Source organism: Carassius carassius, chromosome 37, assembly GCF_963082965.1.
Source record: "Carassius carassius chromosome 37, fCarCar2.1, whole genome shotgun sequence".
Lineage (NCBI taxonomy): Eukaryota > Metazoa > Chordata > Actinopteri > Cypriniformes > Cyprinidae > Carassius > Carassius carassius.
Window position 1 is genome coordinate 22,442,115 of NC_081791.1, and position 14,773 is coordinate 22,456,887.

The 14,773-nt window shown below is 39.0% G+C and overlaps 1 protein-coding gene across 3 annotated transcripts in view; it reads left to right on the plus strand.

Moving 5' to 3' along the window:
- Positions 1 to 8,556: 8,556 nt before the first annotated feature.
- The window catches only part of LOC132118402 (plexin-A1-like), a 239,357-nt gene continuing 233,140 nt past the window's right edge, over positions 8,557 to 14,773 (plus strand). For 2 of the 3 annotated variants that reach the window (XM_059528223.1, XM_059528224.1), the window contains exon 1: positions 8,560 to 8,747. The gene's annotated coding sequence lies outside the window, so the exon portion shown is untranslated. Of the gene's footprint in view, positions 8,748 to 14,773 lie in introns of all 3 variants that reach the window. The other variant, XM_059528225.1, reaches the window with a different exon arrangement.

Below are 14,773 nucleotides of genomic sequence, written 5' to 3' on the forward strand. Positions count from 1 at the left end.
GAGAAAAAAGAAAAAGACAACACAACAAGAGTGAGGCTGCCTGGTCTCTGCTGAGTCATACAGATGGAACTTAAAAAGACATGACAAACAATTGGGTAGTAGAAAACACTTCCCAAAGGTTGCCTCCTCAATCAGAATCTAGTTAGTTATTGAGACACTCACTTTTCATGATCCAATGAAATAATTATGAATAAAGTTATTTTATATAATATTCTTCTTCATTCTAAAATACCTGTAATAAAGCAGTAAAATGGGTTCAAGTTCAGTGTTTAAGTTTCATGAGTCTTCTTGTTTTCCTCTATGCACTCACATGGATGAAGTACTTCTAACACTCACTGATCATTTGATTTTAGTATCTTAAGCTGTTGTTTCTTCCATTGCTCAAATCCAATCTCAAAAAACTGAGGCAACATACCAGACTTCACACAAGTTAATGGAGAGCACTATGCTCTGTCACATTGGCAATACTGTGTGGCTCTAGCTCTGAATTAATTAATGGTCTCTGTCAGAAAAGACCAAATGTCCTGCAAATCTCAAATATCCCACACTGCATTACAATACAATCTTCTAAATTGGAGACTTTCTATTTCACACTGTCCATCTAAGTTTGTTTTTGTCCACTCAGTGGTACTCGATGACTAACACCTCAATTGCTTATTTTCCAACTGTCCTATCCTTATCTAACAGATACATGATGAGCCGTACATTTTTTTCCCATCATCCCTGTCTGTCACCCCTCCTCTCTCCATCCTTCAACCTTGACAGGCTATAATCCCCATATTTTGTCAGAGCATATCACTTCTGCTACATTTGGCTGGGCTAATGCCCCGCTGCGGGGTCTTGTGTGAGGGCTGAGAGTGGAGCGAGGCCCTCTCCGGCCATTTACATAGAGCTGCGAATGCCATTATGACATCACTTTGCATTTAGATAACTGCCAGCACACCTAGTAAATCAGGCTGTGTGCATCCATGTCAGTCTTTCCAACTGTAGAGGCAGAGAGGAGAGAGGGGTTGTCTCCACCTGACAGAAGCCCTCCAACAAATCAACATTTAGATCCACTCTCCAGATTCTTTATTAGACACACACATCCAAGATATGGATGGGTAGGAAAAAGTTCAGCCAGAAAATGCAGTCGTTCACGTGCAAACGGGAAATTCACAACATTTTGAGTTCTGCTGTCATGTGTATTTGTATGGAAAAAATTCAGGTGCTCTTTCATAGCTCAGGGATCGTAATAGAATTGTTAGTTATGTTTCATTAGAATGCTAGTAAACGTAAACTATTTGTAGGAAGGAAAGGAAAGGAAAGGACATGGCGTGTGGCCAAGTATGTGCTCTGCATTTAACCCATTCAAGTGCACACACACACACAGTGAGTAGTGAACAAATACACACACTGTGAACACACACCCAGAGCAGTGGGCAGCCAGTACTGCGGCACCCAGGTAGTAGTTGGGGGTTTGGTTCCTTTGCTCAAGGGTCTCACCCTGTTGGGCCCGAGACTCAGCTGACTAGCTATCCATCAGGCCACGTCTGCCCCATGTCAGTTGTTAGTTAAGTTTCAACATTGTCTGAGATGTTGCCCCTAATTATTTGCTGGGGTCTTTTTTTCTTCACGAGGAACATCTCAGGAGCAGTGATCAGAAATGTTTGAGTTCATACTGAAATCCAGTCTTAGCAAGTTAGCAAGAAAATGAAGTTTTTTTTATTGGTTATCTTTTATATATAACAAAACATACCAGTACAAAATTAAATAAATAGATACACTGTGTACAAAACAACACAAACAAAAGTAATTATAATAAATAATAATAGAAATGACATTTACGTGCACAACAGGGTAAGCAAGTCACACTTCAAAGGATGACTGATATTACATCCATGCCTGAAGTAATAATCTGAATACAATTTCCCCACATATCAACATCCCTGTGATTTCCATTCAAAGAGCTAGCTGGTAAAATCATTTTACACTTACACTCATAACAGATGACTTCATAGATTAAGTAAGCATCTCTCCAACATTAAACATGTCATTTTATGATCATTTCCCGTCACTCTATTTTTGTGGCTAAAATGCAACAGCTGGAGGGTGGAGCAGGGCTATGGCTGGTTCGAAATGCTCCTCTTTCGGTTCTTTAAACACATGGCAAAAATTTCTGAATGTTACAGAAATAACAATGTACTACTGCAAGGACAAAGAAAGTCATGAGATCTGACAGGCAATGGGACTCTCTCTTCCTCTTAACTTTTATTTCTGTTCCTGTTGTTTCTTCTCGCTCTTGCTTTCAGGGATGGGTGCTCCCCGAGGGCTTCGCCAGCCTTCCTTTCTCCTCACTCATTTACACAACTGCACTGATGCATGCTGGAATTGATAACACTGACACCTTTTCTTTTCTTGTCTTACAGTAGTCTTGTAGGAGTCCTTTGTTACCAAACTGGCGAGGAGCAAAGGGATGTCACAGGTCTGTACATGCTGCCAGAAAGTTGAAAGTTTTGGCAGCTTGCTAGGAAAAAGATTTAGTATAAAGTCTCAGTTGATCTAACCTAAAATATGAAAACACTTTGTTCTATCATTTAATAGACCCAAATGCATTTTTTAAGATGCTTTCACCAAATGTTTGACAGCCGCTGGTGTGATGAATGTGATCGATGATGTGTTGGTGAGTATGTGCATCTTAAACCGTTATTATTCTTCATGCATTCAGCCCTCTTTCTCTCTTTATTTATAGCATAACAATGTCTCTGTCACAACTCAATAATTCATTTCCGTTTGTCAGAAACCAGTACAAGGTTGTTGCCGAGGGGACGGGTGTTGGTAAGTGCTGCCTTGGTGACAGAAAGAAGCAATGCATTATGCCGATAGATGGCCGAAAGAAATGGGAAGCGATGTCCGGCTCCTGCAGACACTAGGAACACTTCATGGTCCGGTGATGAATTCCAAATAGAGGATCAGAGTCTGGCACATGAAAGTGATTGGGAGGAGGGAAGGAGGGGGAAAGAGACACAAAGAGAGCGAGAGAAATTCCCTTTACGCTCACTGTGTCAGGCCTCAGTCTTTGACTTTGGTCTGGACTAATGATCGGTCTGATATGGGCAAGTAATTGGTGTCTAGGGATGTAAGACTACAATGTCTAGTACATAACGTAATAGGCAGCCCAGTATAGGGTGCAATATTTAGTCAGGAAGGCGATGCACGCATACAGTGAAAGGCAATTAAAACTAAGAAAGTGACATTCAGGAGATGCACTGCCCAATTATGAGGCCAGGACTGGGCAAGCAATTACAACCGTTTTGGCAGAAGCATATGTAGTCTTTTTCTCTGCTTAAGTTTGATGATGAAATCGCTGGTGTTTTGTACAAATGTGAAAAGACATGAACTAATATCTTAAGTTGTTAACTTGGTTCTCATATCTTAGTGTAGGGGTTTAAATGGTTGCAGTCTACGACCCTTCACTAAGCCCTGCCTTTTAAACATTACTGACCAGTTCTAACCGTTGGTACTCACCAATTCGCAGTCAAACTTTTGCTCATTTCAAATGTTATCTCCATCTGTGTGTTTTATGCAACCAAGGGTTGGAGCTTAGAGAAGGGTCACCTGAGAGGTACGTTCACACAAATTTTGGTTCAGACTCCCTTAAAGGGTTAGTTCACCAAAAAATAAAAACAATGGTATTAATTACTCAACCTCATGTCGTTCGAAACATATAAGATAACATATTTTTTGACCCTGCATAGACAGCTATGCAACTGACACATTCAAGATCAGAAAGGTAGTAAGGACATCGTTAACATAGTCCATGTGACATCAGTGGTTCAACCCTAACTTTATGAAGCTACGAAAATACATTTGTGCACAAAGAAAACAAAAATAATGACTTTATTCAACAATTTCTTCTCTTCCCAGTCTTCGCCACACGTTCATGAGAGTACCAAGACGCATGAGCATGGTGCTGCTGAAACAGGAGTTGGAGATGAACATTTTACATTGCTGTCTATGGAGGGTTAGAAAGCTCCCGGATTTCATCACAGCACATCTCCATTAGTGTTCTGAAAATTAATTAATTTATTAAGCTATTGCTTATCTATTGCTATTGTCATTGTCTTACGGCTTTGGAATGTCATTAAGGTGAATAATTACTAAAATATTTTTTTGAGGGTGTCCTTTAAAGTTAAGGAAGTTATTCCTTTAAGTAAAAAATTCTCCCAAAACTCCCAGAATAAATATTTATTTCGTCATTTACTTACCATATAAACCTGTAATTTAAAATTTTGCATTATTTACAAGATATTTTGAAAAAAAGATAGACCCTATTGACTTCAATTGTACAACAACAACACTGAGACAAAATATATTTTGTGTTGCCCAGATAAAGAATGCCAAAAAGTTTGGAACAACATGATGTTGAATAAATTATTACAGAATTTTTTTTTCTTTTTTGGTTAACTATCTCTCACAACTGCATTTTTTTTAGTTATTGACACAAAACTGCATTAGAATCCCTTCTGTGATCTGCTTGAACAGGACAGTTTGTGAGCTACACCTACAGTGGTGAATGCCAAATTCTCAGTGTATGAATGCAGCCCCTTTTTTGTGTGTGATCTCTTTGAGATCAAATTGCAAAGTGAGGACATTCGTTGTATTTGCTGACCATCTAAATTTGAGACGTTTTGTCAAATATTATTAAAACATCAACAGCATGTTTTCAAGTTGCATTACATGCTTTATTTCTAGCTCCCGTATCAATAATACTGACTTTCATGTGAAGTGCAGGGAATGTAAAAAAAAAAAAAAAAAAAACCTGGTTATAAATGACCTATTTATAAATTAAGTTTGATATATTGGTTTTACATAATGTCTTAATGCTCTATGTAAAGAAATACATCAAGGCTCTGCACATCAGAAATGTAACATACATCCATTAAACAAAAACACACTTAGTCTAACGTCTAATTACCCAGCCAGGGAGGAACAAAACGAAGCTTATTTCTGGATTCAGAGACCAGACAGTGTCCCCACGCCCACGCTCCTTTGCTCTCTGCTCCTTACTGTCCTCGCCCCGATCATTTAGTGAGTTAGACAGACCTAATTCAGACAGAACTGCAGCGTGACCAAAGAAGTAAAAGCGTGTCTGTGGTGCTCCACATGATCAAAAAAAAAAAAAAAAGCGTTGAAGAATAGAGGAAAAAAAACACACTGGTTTTCCACCGGTTCCTCCGACTTGCCCCAGCCGTACATTACAGGGGTGCAGAAGCAGCCGGTCCTTTCTCTTCTTTTTGATATGTGCAGGAGAAAAAGAAAGTGTTTGTCCCTAATTAGCTTCCCCTGCTCCCGCTTCCACACAAGATTTTAATTATGATTGGGTGTTGCGGTGGATGTGAAAGAGATGCATGGTTGACATCAAGGCGGCACTGGCCAGGAGAGATATGGCATGAGCCCCGCAAGCAGTCTAGCATTGTATGGAAGACTTTGCTTGGTGGAACAATGTCCTGCAAGGAAATGTGTGGCTGTGAACCACGGGACATGAAACTGAGGCCCAGAGCAGGGAGCAACTTACAGCTGTGTGTTTGCCAAAGCAACAGCCATCACAGCAGGCCTCCAAATCTATGTTTCTCTAAAAGGTTTTGAAAAGGTGACTGGAGAGGCTCTGTTACAGCCCACATACTGGATTTGTATGGATACGGCTACGATTATACACTGGGAAGTGGGAACATTCTTGTCTTCATTTGCAGGAGGATGTATGTTAGGGATAAAAGAGAAAATTACTAATATCCCTGCGATCACCACCTGCTTCACCAAAACTCCAGGAGTTAGAGGGAAAAGTTTTAGACCTAATCAGTCTGAGTCAGACTTTCTTAATGCCAGTGACCTTGCAAACATCCCCAGGGAGGAGCGGCACACTTACATTCATAGCACTTTGTTTTTAACATGCAAGGCCAACAACTGAATGACCTGAGTCGCCCCACACCTGCCTTTAAAAGCACCTGATCAACACCTGTAGAAGCTCTATGGTCTCCTATCTCATGTACAGATTAATACTGCCTGTTGAACTCGGTGACTCTCATAGAGTCGGTCTGTAGGAGCCCTTCAATTTCATTCATTTTCTCAGTATGGTCTTGTGATTTCTAGGCAGTTTTCACTGGCACGGCATGATGATGTACATTTTGTGGTGGTATTAGTTTTACAAGTGAAGCGATTTGGCTCTTGGTTTAAAATCTGATGCTTGTTGTAGCTTATTCTGGCCAAGAACGTCAATTTAGCAGTTTAAAAATGGACAATAACAGTTGTTATTTTTGTGATAGGGGCAGGCACAAAAATCAATGCTATTTCACAAATAAACTAGCATGCAACAACTTGGATCTTTAAAAGGGTGTTCAGATAATCCCAAGAAATGAGCAGGAAATGTGTATAGACTTTGTAGTCAATATTACTTTGTAGTAATCTATCTATATTTGTGGCCTATAAAGCTTAAAAAGTTCTTAAAACGTTCTTTGATCTTAAACTCAAAGCCAACTTTAAATTTTTCTAGAGTTTAAAAAAGGCCATGTTATAGTATATGAATTTTGTTAAATTCAGTTGACAGAAACAAACTTTGAATTCCAGCTCAACACAAACCTTCTCTTCTTACACTTTACTAATGGAAGACCACCAGTCTATTTATTTTCCACCAGTCAACAGCAACAAACTTGTTCACATTTTGTCCTCAAAGTTCATTTACCTTTTGGAAATCAGTGAACAATTGAGAATCAGAGCACTTCAGCCTGACGCGTCGCTCACAGATTTTGTCATTTTTTTCTCACCCTGCCAGATTACACTGTGCTTTGATTGGTTGAGATGAAAAATGTGTTTGCCTAAAACATTTATAAACATTTATAAATCTCCTCATTTGTGAAATGGTCACCAGCCTATTATATTGTCACCAACACAATACTGTATGTATTTTTGTAAACTTGTCACTTTTTTTGGGTCAGACAGCATCTTAGAAGGATAAAATAAGGGCAGAGACTGTTATTTGTTGTAAACAGCTTGAAGCATATGTCCAGTGAAGCAATCAGTGATGATGTACCAGAAAAGCCTAACATCACTGCAAAATTGTCTACAGAAATACAACACTGCAAACCATTGTTATAAAGGTTAGAGTAGAATTTCAGTTGAAGTTTATTTTAGTCTAAGTTTTGACTTCTGACAGCCTTGTTTGTGCATTCAGACCTCGTCTTCAGTCTAGCAGTGGATTTGTCAGTGGGTGTGCAAGTTTGATCCTGAATCCACAGTGTTTATCAGAGAAGCTTTGGTTTCTTTCTGAGGAAGGTTATGTGTGCAGTAGGATGATAGGATTGTAAAGCTCAGCTGGTGGTCAAATACAATCTAACATAAGATGGTCTTTGTCTATCATTGGTCAAACAAGAACCTAACCTCACTGTAATCTAAGGATTTATAATATCATACGAAGTAAATATTGGATTGATACCATCTATTTTTGTTGGCAAAGTCTTGTTTCTTAAATAATTTTTATTATGTCTGTTTTCTGTTCTGGTCACCAGATGACAATTGTCAATTTCGGTTTCAATATACTGCATATTCCCCACATTTATTCTTCTATAGTCTGCATTTTATGTTAGTCTCCAGTGTTAAATGTTGAACTGTATGCACATTTCTGATGTCTCTGTGGAAATGCATGGCTAGAAATCTCCTAAAAACACAGTACTGAGGAGACTGGAAGTTTTGTAACAATGTATTTCAAGAAACAGTATGTAACTCTTATTATAATAAAATGTACAGTATATAATATGCCATTCACATATATGTCTTCATCAAATTGAAAACAAACTACAACCCTATAACAAATGCCTACTATTTTAAAAGGAGTAAAAGTTTTTAAATCTATTTTGTACATCTGTATAATGATTAAATGTAAATGTAGCCTAAAGTACTTTTTGGGGCACAATATGTCAAGGTTCCCTTAATGTCCCCCTTACATACAGACAGAAACTGATCACAATGGAAAGCATTTCGACAGTGTACGGTTGCTATGGTTACTTCATCTTGCCAACGTGACTACTGTTCGTCAAGGTCTTTTTGGTGGCAGGTGAAAAACGTGCACTTGTAATACAGTATACAGTATATCTTTTTTTTTTTTTATCATTACAGACGTTTAAAAAGCGAGTTTAAATCACACTTGTTCAAAATAATTATTTTAGACCTCCATTTCATTTAAACATTTTTTATTAAAAAAAAATACACATATAGGGATTATTTTAGTCTTTTGTCTAATTTCTAATTGCTAAGAATAATGGCGGTATTACAATAGCCTATTCATCTAAAGCTATTTTATGCATAGTTTTTCAAGTGTATGCTTGACTGGCATATACCAAAAAACAAACAGACAGTCGGGATTGTGATTGTAATAAATGTGCTTTGATACATCGACAGGTGGTGCAACGGACCGGTATTCAAGACTACAGACTAACTGTATATTTCACCGTACAGGCTCCAACGCGCTCAATGTCGCCGCCTGGCCGCGACGCGAGATATATGTATGTATTAGGCAGCGCGTTCCCTGAGATTCAAAACGAGGCTGCGTCTCGATCAGGGCGCGCGGACCGCATTCCTCCTCATTCATGCCGTGCTGAGACTCTTCACACTCGGAAAGTGCAAGCGGAGCTTTACACACTGCTGCCGAGAAAATGTACTCAAGTTTGAGATTTTACGCATGGCGAGGATAATAAACCAAGGCATAAAGAGCACAAGTAAGTAACCTCTGTTCTTTACGCACAGGCGGTGACTTTTCAATGCAGTTTGTTTGAGGGAAAATGCATTTTTTTTTCAGCTCGGATGCGTGTCGAGCGCTGTTTTCCTCGGTGTTCACAGTGACTGTATCGATACTTGATTGCGTCGGAACAGCCGAGGAGTGAGATGTGATCATTTTATGTGCGGTTTGACACCTCAGTGTCTATTAACTGACGCATTAAACAAGAATATATCTGCATTGAGTAGAAATAGTGGATGACTAACTAGCAGCAATAGTGGTTTAATTGCTTTACTGAAATAAGTAACAAGCAGGTTATGTATACAGTGGCGTTCGCTGGGAATATGCAGAATGTAAACGATTCGTTTGTTGGATAGCTCTGCAGTTTACCACTGCATATCACACTTTTAAGGATACGCTTAATTGCATAAGAAGGATGGTTTGGTGTGTTTAAGTATATAAACCAGGCGTTGTACAACACCTCCCAGTTGTTCAACTATTTGGATTGTCAGTATCAATTTGACAGTATGTGGGTTGGCTGTCTGCAAATTCTCGCCAAGACTAATTCAGATGGGAATTCGGCAAAATTGGATGTAGGTTAGAACTGTTGAGCTGCAGGAGAGGCAGGAATCTAAGATTAGGCGAATTTGTAGTTGCAATGTAATATGCGTCTTCACTGTAAAGCTCTATACGAATTCACATCTCAGAATCTTTATTACTATTAAATTACCTATTTTGTTGAGCAGACACTGATATATTTTCTTCGGTGAGGCGGGAAACTGTTTGACAGTCGAAAGGTGTGTTTATATTGTTTATGTTGTGTACGCACGAGATGTTTTGCTTCATTTACTGGAAGATGTCCGTAAAGTCCTTTTATTACACATTTTAACGTGATGTTTTGCCTTTAATAATGATTTTAAGAAAAAATGTAGACTCGTCTGTGTTTGCTTGAACTGAAAGATTACGTTTTTGAGCATTCCAGGTCGGCGTCTTTCAACAGAGGGTTCGATACTCGCTTTTGGTTTTCATATGATTTAAGAGCTTCACGTTGTATTTAGAACGCAAATATGTTGCATGAGAGAGGTCGGAGAATAATCACAAAACATTTATCGAAAATTGGTCGTTTAGACGTACACTTCAACCACACAGTCAGCATTAGATCCCTCGTAACTACACTTAAAGGTTTATTGTGTTGAAATAAGCAGACTACTGCGAGTGCGCGTCATCTTTCCAAAAGTTACTGTTTTAAACACTTGTATCCATATGTTTACAGAGAGTTTGTTACCTATATAAAACGCGTGCCTTTTGAGCAAAACGAATGGGTCGTAGACTCGTAGTGATGCCATTTCATTTCAGTTGCATTCTTGAAGTAGCTTGCATTATGGAATCGAGCAATTCTGGTTCAGAGTCTTTCTTAACGGTTCGCATTTCTGAACGGACGCACTGTCGATTCTTTTAGTAGCCTACTTCTGAGTATGACATATTTGGAAAAATGAATCCATGTTAACCTGACAATATAGCGCTCTGTTGACAAATGATGAGAGCTTCAGATTTAAATGTAATAACTCTTGCAAAAAAGGTTTTCTAACAATTGTTGGAACTAACTCTATATGATGTATAGCTGCGAACAATGTAATAATATATTTCATTTGCTTATTGACTGAATAGAACTGTTTACAGAGCTCATGCATAATTGATTTACAAAAAAAGACACATAAGATTCATTCTTTGGCCAATTGTTCATGTTTCACTAAAAGGAGAGTCGTTTTTTGGGAATCGCACCACACTGGTCGCGCTGTAGCTATGTTTTTGATTTAAGTTGGGTCTGATGTTATCTAGAACCAATGTGTATTTTTAAACTGATATAATCTAATTCAATACATTTATTTTCCAAAGTAATCCAGTGAACAAACTACAGCTAGAGTCTTTGGCCCTCATATCATACTGCCAATAAGAGTCCCTGGTAGTTTGATGGAGTTTGTCTTATGAAGTGATGTTATAGCATCAATCTCAACGTTATAGGCGTGAACGTCCACCTTTATGTCAAAGCGGTTCGCCTCTATGTGACACTATGGGAAACAAAGTGCGCCATGCCAGAATTAATCTCGCTTTAAGCCGTTATGTTCCGCGCTCTCGGCCTTTGCCTTGATTGACGGATGTTTTAAATATCCCTGACATCCCCACCTTCGAGATTGTCAGTGCCAGCCTCCTCTCGAGTCTCTCTGCCGGTGTGGAGTGGGCTGTGGGCTGTATTAAAGCTCTGTGCCCACTCTACATGAGGCGCTGTGCGCTGAGACACCCTTGACGCCTTTTCCCACACGAGCATTTATAGTCCGTTACATTTATAGTAGGGGTGACCTGGGCTGGCTGTCATAAATTTTTTATAGTAAATATAACTTAAGGATGGCTTATTTTTTAAAGTAAATTTTTTGTATTGGACATTGCCTTACAGTCTTAAATATGTATAAAAAGGCTAATATAGTTTAATTTTGTGACAACATGCCCCAGTAGCGTTTTTATTGTGTTTGAAAAAAAGAAACCTATTTAATATAACTAGTTTATTTATATTTATTTACTAATTTAAAGTTATGTTTTTGGGGGATTTTGAAGTACACGAGGAAAAGATGAAAAGGCCAGGGCTAGCTGCCAAATGGGCAATATTACAGTTTCTGAGTCAAAAGTTAAGAGGTTTGTATTTTCCTTTAAATACAAATCTCTTGACTTTTGACTCAGAAACTGTAATATTGCCCATTTGACAGCTAGCCCTGACTTTTTCATACATTAAACATTTATTAACTAATAATCTTGCCCGAAAGCATCTCCCTTACAAATTTATCAGCTTTAGCTGCTAGTTTGCAGTTTCATTTTTCCTTTTCTTGAATAGCAGGCTTGTAGATTCTCATAACTTGTCTTTTTAGTTTCCTTCAATATCACTCCTAGGACAGACAATGATAGCTTTTTGATTGAGTTTATCATAAAACACAAGTTATTTAATTTACCCCTCCAATCCATTATCAGCTCTTTCTGCACCTCAAATCTGCAGAGACGTCAAACTAACACAATAAAGGCAGTCAGGCCTGAAGTGTTTTGAAGCTGACTGTATCAGATCAGAGGAAGAGATAATAAAATTGTTTCTCCCTTCACTTTTCTTCTAGTATGTACGTTTATATAAGTGTGCGCCGAAGGCTGGCAGATGGTTATCCCAGTGAGAAAGCGTGTGATATTAAGATACTTCATGCCATAGGAATATGACAGGAATAGAGATTAGGCTTCCATTTTATATTTGATCAGTCTTATTAGCAGCCTGCTCTGTTGTATATTTTTAGTGCCTTGGTACGACGTGCAAAGAGCACTGTTACATTGCATTCATTACCATTTCCTTTAACTGAGTTATTGAGTGCGTATAAATAGTGCTTTGGCTGGAGCAGGGTTTGGAGATTGAAGGGTCAGGCCATGTTTTGTTTGTCCATGGCTGTCTTCCAGAGGAGATACAGCTTTTCCCGCTCCCTCAACAGACTGGAGGTCTCAGCTGGGAACCTTAGTGTAGGATCAGTGCCACTCATGATGTCAGGACAGCAATGATGAGCTCTCATTCTTCTAGTGTTTTTCCAGCCCTCTTTCTTTTCCACCACCCATTTAAATATAAGAACTAATGGCTGATTTAGGAGGGAAAAAAACATTTCCTCTTCTACCTTTGTGTAGAGCTACTGTATTTCTTGTTTTGCTGTCAGAATATGGGGCCGGTAGTGAGATTAGAAGCTTGACCAATGAAGCCTGACCATGACCAAACGTATCTCATTTCAGAAAACATGAGTCAGCAGCATATAATTTAACTGCTGAGCAGTATTACATAGCACCGTATTCTAGGAATAGGTAAGTGATGTGCTCTCTCCATCACATACACTATATTCCCTTCTTGCTAAAGAACCAACCTGCTGTGTCTTGACCCAGTTCCCAGAGTTTGCCTCAACTATTCGACTAGTGCTTGAAATACCAAGTGTGACCTTCGACCTCATTGTCAGGTCACATACCATTGTGAATGAAAGTGTCAAGGGCCCTCGAATGAGCTTTTGCAGCTTTCGCCCATCTCGGGTCAGCCCCTGACCCCTTTATGCATATTGAACATTACATCAGTCAGCATTATTAGTGATACATGCTGTTAGAATTAAATTACAACGTCTGGGACTGTTAATGTACATCAATACCAGTCAGTGGTGTGGATTTCTCTTTTGGGACGGTGTGGTGAGACCTTTCCACTCACCTCTCCTTTCCAGTTTCCAGGACGGCGCATCTATCCCTCAGCCTTATCGGGGCTTGGATCCGATCAATGCTATCTGCCATCTGCTTGCAGACTACAGCTTTACCACCACCCTCTGAGGAGTTTTCTATGGCCCCTACAACTGATCCTGGATAGCATTGTCATGGCACTCACAATGTATTATGTTAAGCATAGGGTAGGTTTCACTGATGCCAAACCAGCTGTTAAGGGTATTATTAACTGGTGCCGTGGTGTTTTTCCTTTTCGCTCGCCTGTTTTGTATCAAGAAGGGCTTAAGGCCTCTTGTAATGGAAGTCACAGACTGGCAGCATCTTGGAGCCAAATTTCTTTATGCTGTATTGAAAGACGTCTCTCACAATGCATCCCTCGAGGTCTGGTTTGAATCGTGTGTTTATTTAGCCCTTTTTGATGAAAGCGACTCTGGAAGCTTAGCTTTAGGCAAAGCGAAATTAGTAAAAAGAGTAGCCATGTGTTTGCATTAGGGATGGGTGTTTTCCGCAAATATCACATTCGAATATTTGAGCTCACAAAAAACGAATATTCAAATATTCGTTTATTTAAATTAAGTTTAATGAGACAGACGTTATTTTTCAGCAACATTTATTGTTTCCGTCATTTTGAACAAGCTTACACACAATAAGCTTGAACATTACACATCGTGTTTTGTAGCTGAAAACCTTTAACAATGCGTGCAAACAAACAAAAGGACAGATTAAAAGCAAAAAAAAAAAAAAAAAAGTGAACAAAGAAAAAACGTAAAGCAGCCTGCAGCAATTAGGCTATTGTAGAACGTAGCCTACACTTAACTTGTAAACTTTTAAACTGTCAGCAAATCTTTTTTGCTTTTTTTTCTGTTGTTTTGCATGTTCTTGTTAAGAAATACGGGCATGTAAACATGATCGGGGGAAAGTCGGCCCCTTAGTCTGTTAACAATAAGGCCGGCCGCGAAGAAAACGTGCTCTGGCGGCACAGACATTGTCGGGACTCATAATAACGGTGTGCTAAGCGAATATGTTTTGTGAAGCGCTTCGTGTTTTCGTTTCACCACTGAATGGGATCCTCATATGGTGGAATACATGGAATAAATTTAGTAGCAGAGCTACTGAAAGTGATTTTTTGTGCTGCAAATCCATTTATCCTTTGCAGAAATTTCCATGTCTTCATGGAGAGCGCGTGTCATTGTTGCTTAGCAACGGCAGACGCCTCAGGAGCGCTTCTGCCCGAGCACTTTGGAAAGAAGGAGAAAGCAGCGCGCCTAGCGTTTTCCATGCATTTTTAGGCGTGATATGTGAACGGCCCTTTATTCATTCATTAATTATTCTTTGCTTGCATACATCTTCAAATATGCCGTAGAGAATCACAGAAAGTGACCAAATTAGGTTTTATTGTGAACTCTTTTTTTGTTTTTTTTTGTTTGCAAAATTCGAATATCATTTTTATTTATCGAATAATTAGAGCAGAACGAATATTCTAATGTTCGACTATCCATGCACACCCCTAGTTTGCATAAGTTAATTTTATGTTTCTTACCTTTCTGTTCTTCATGGTCCGTTCAGCTTTGCTTTTTGTGATTCCTCCTTATGGTATAAGCAGTGTGAACTCAATAATAGACTATTTACTGTCTGGTTCATTTCATTTGGCCGTCGTCTCTCCTTGGATACTGCTGCTGAAGCACTTCCTCAGGCAGTTGTGGTTTGTGTACTGAAAGCCAGTTAAATAATGCAAGATCTCTAGACTGGCCATGTAAG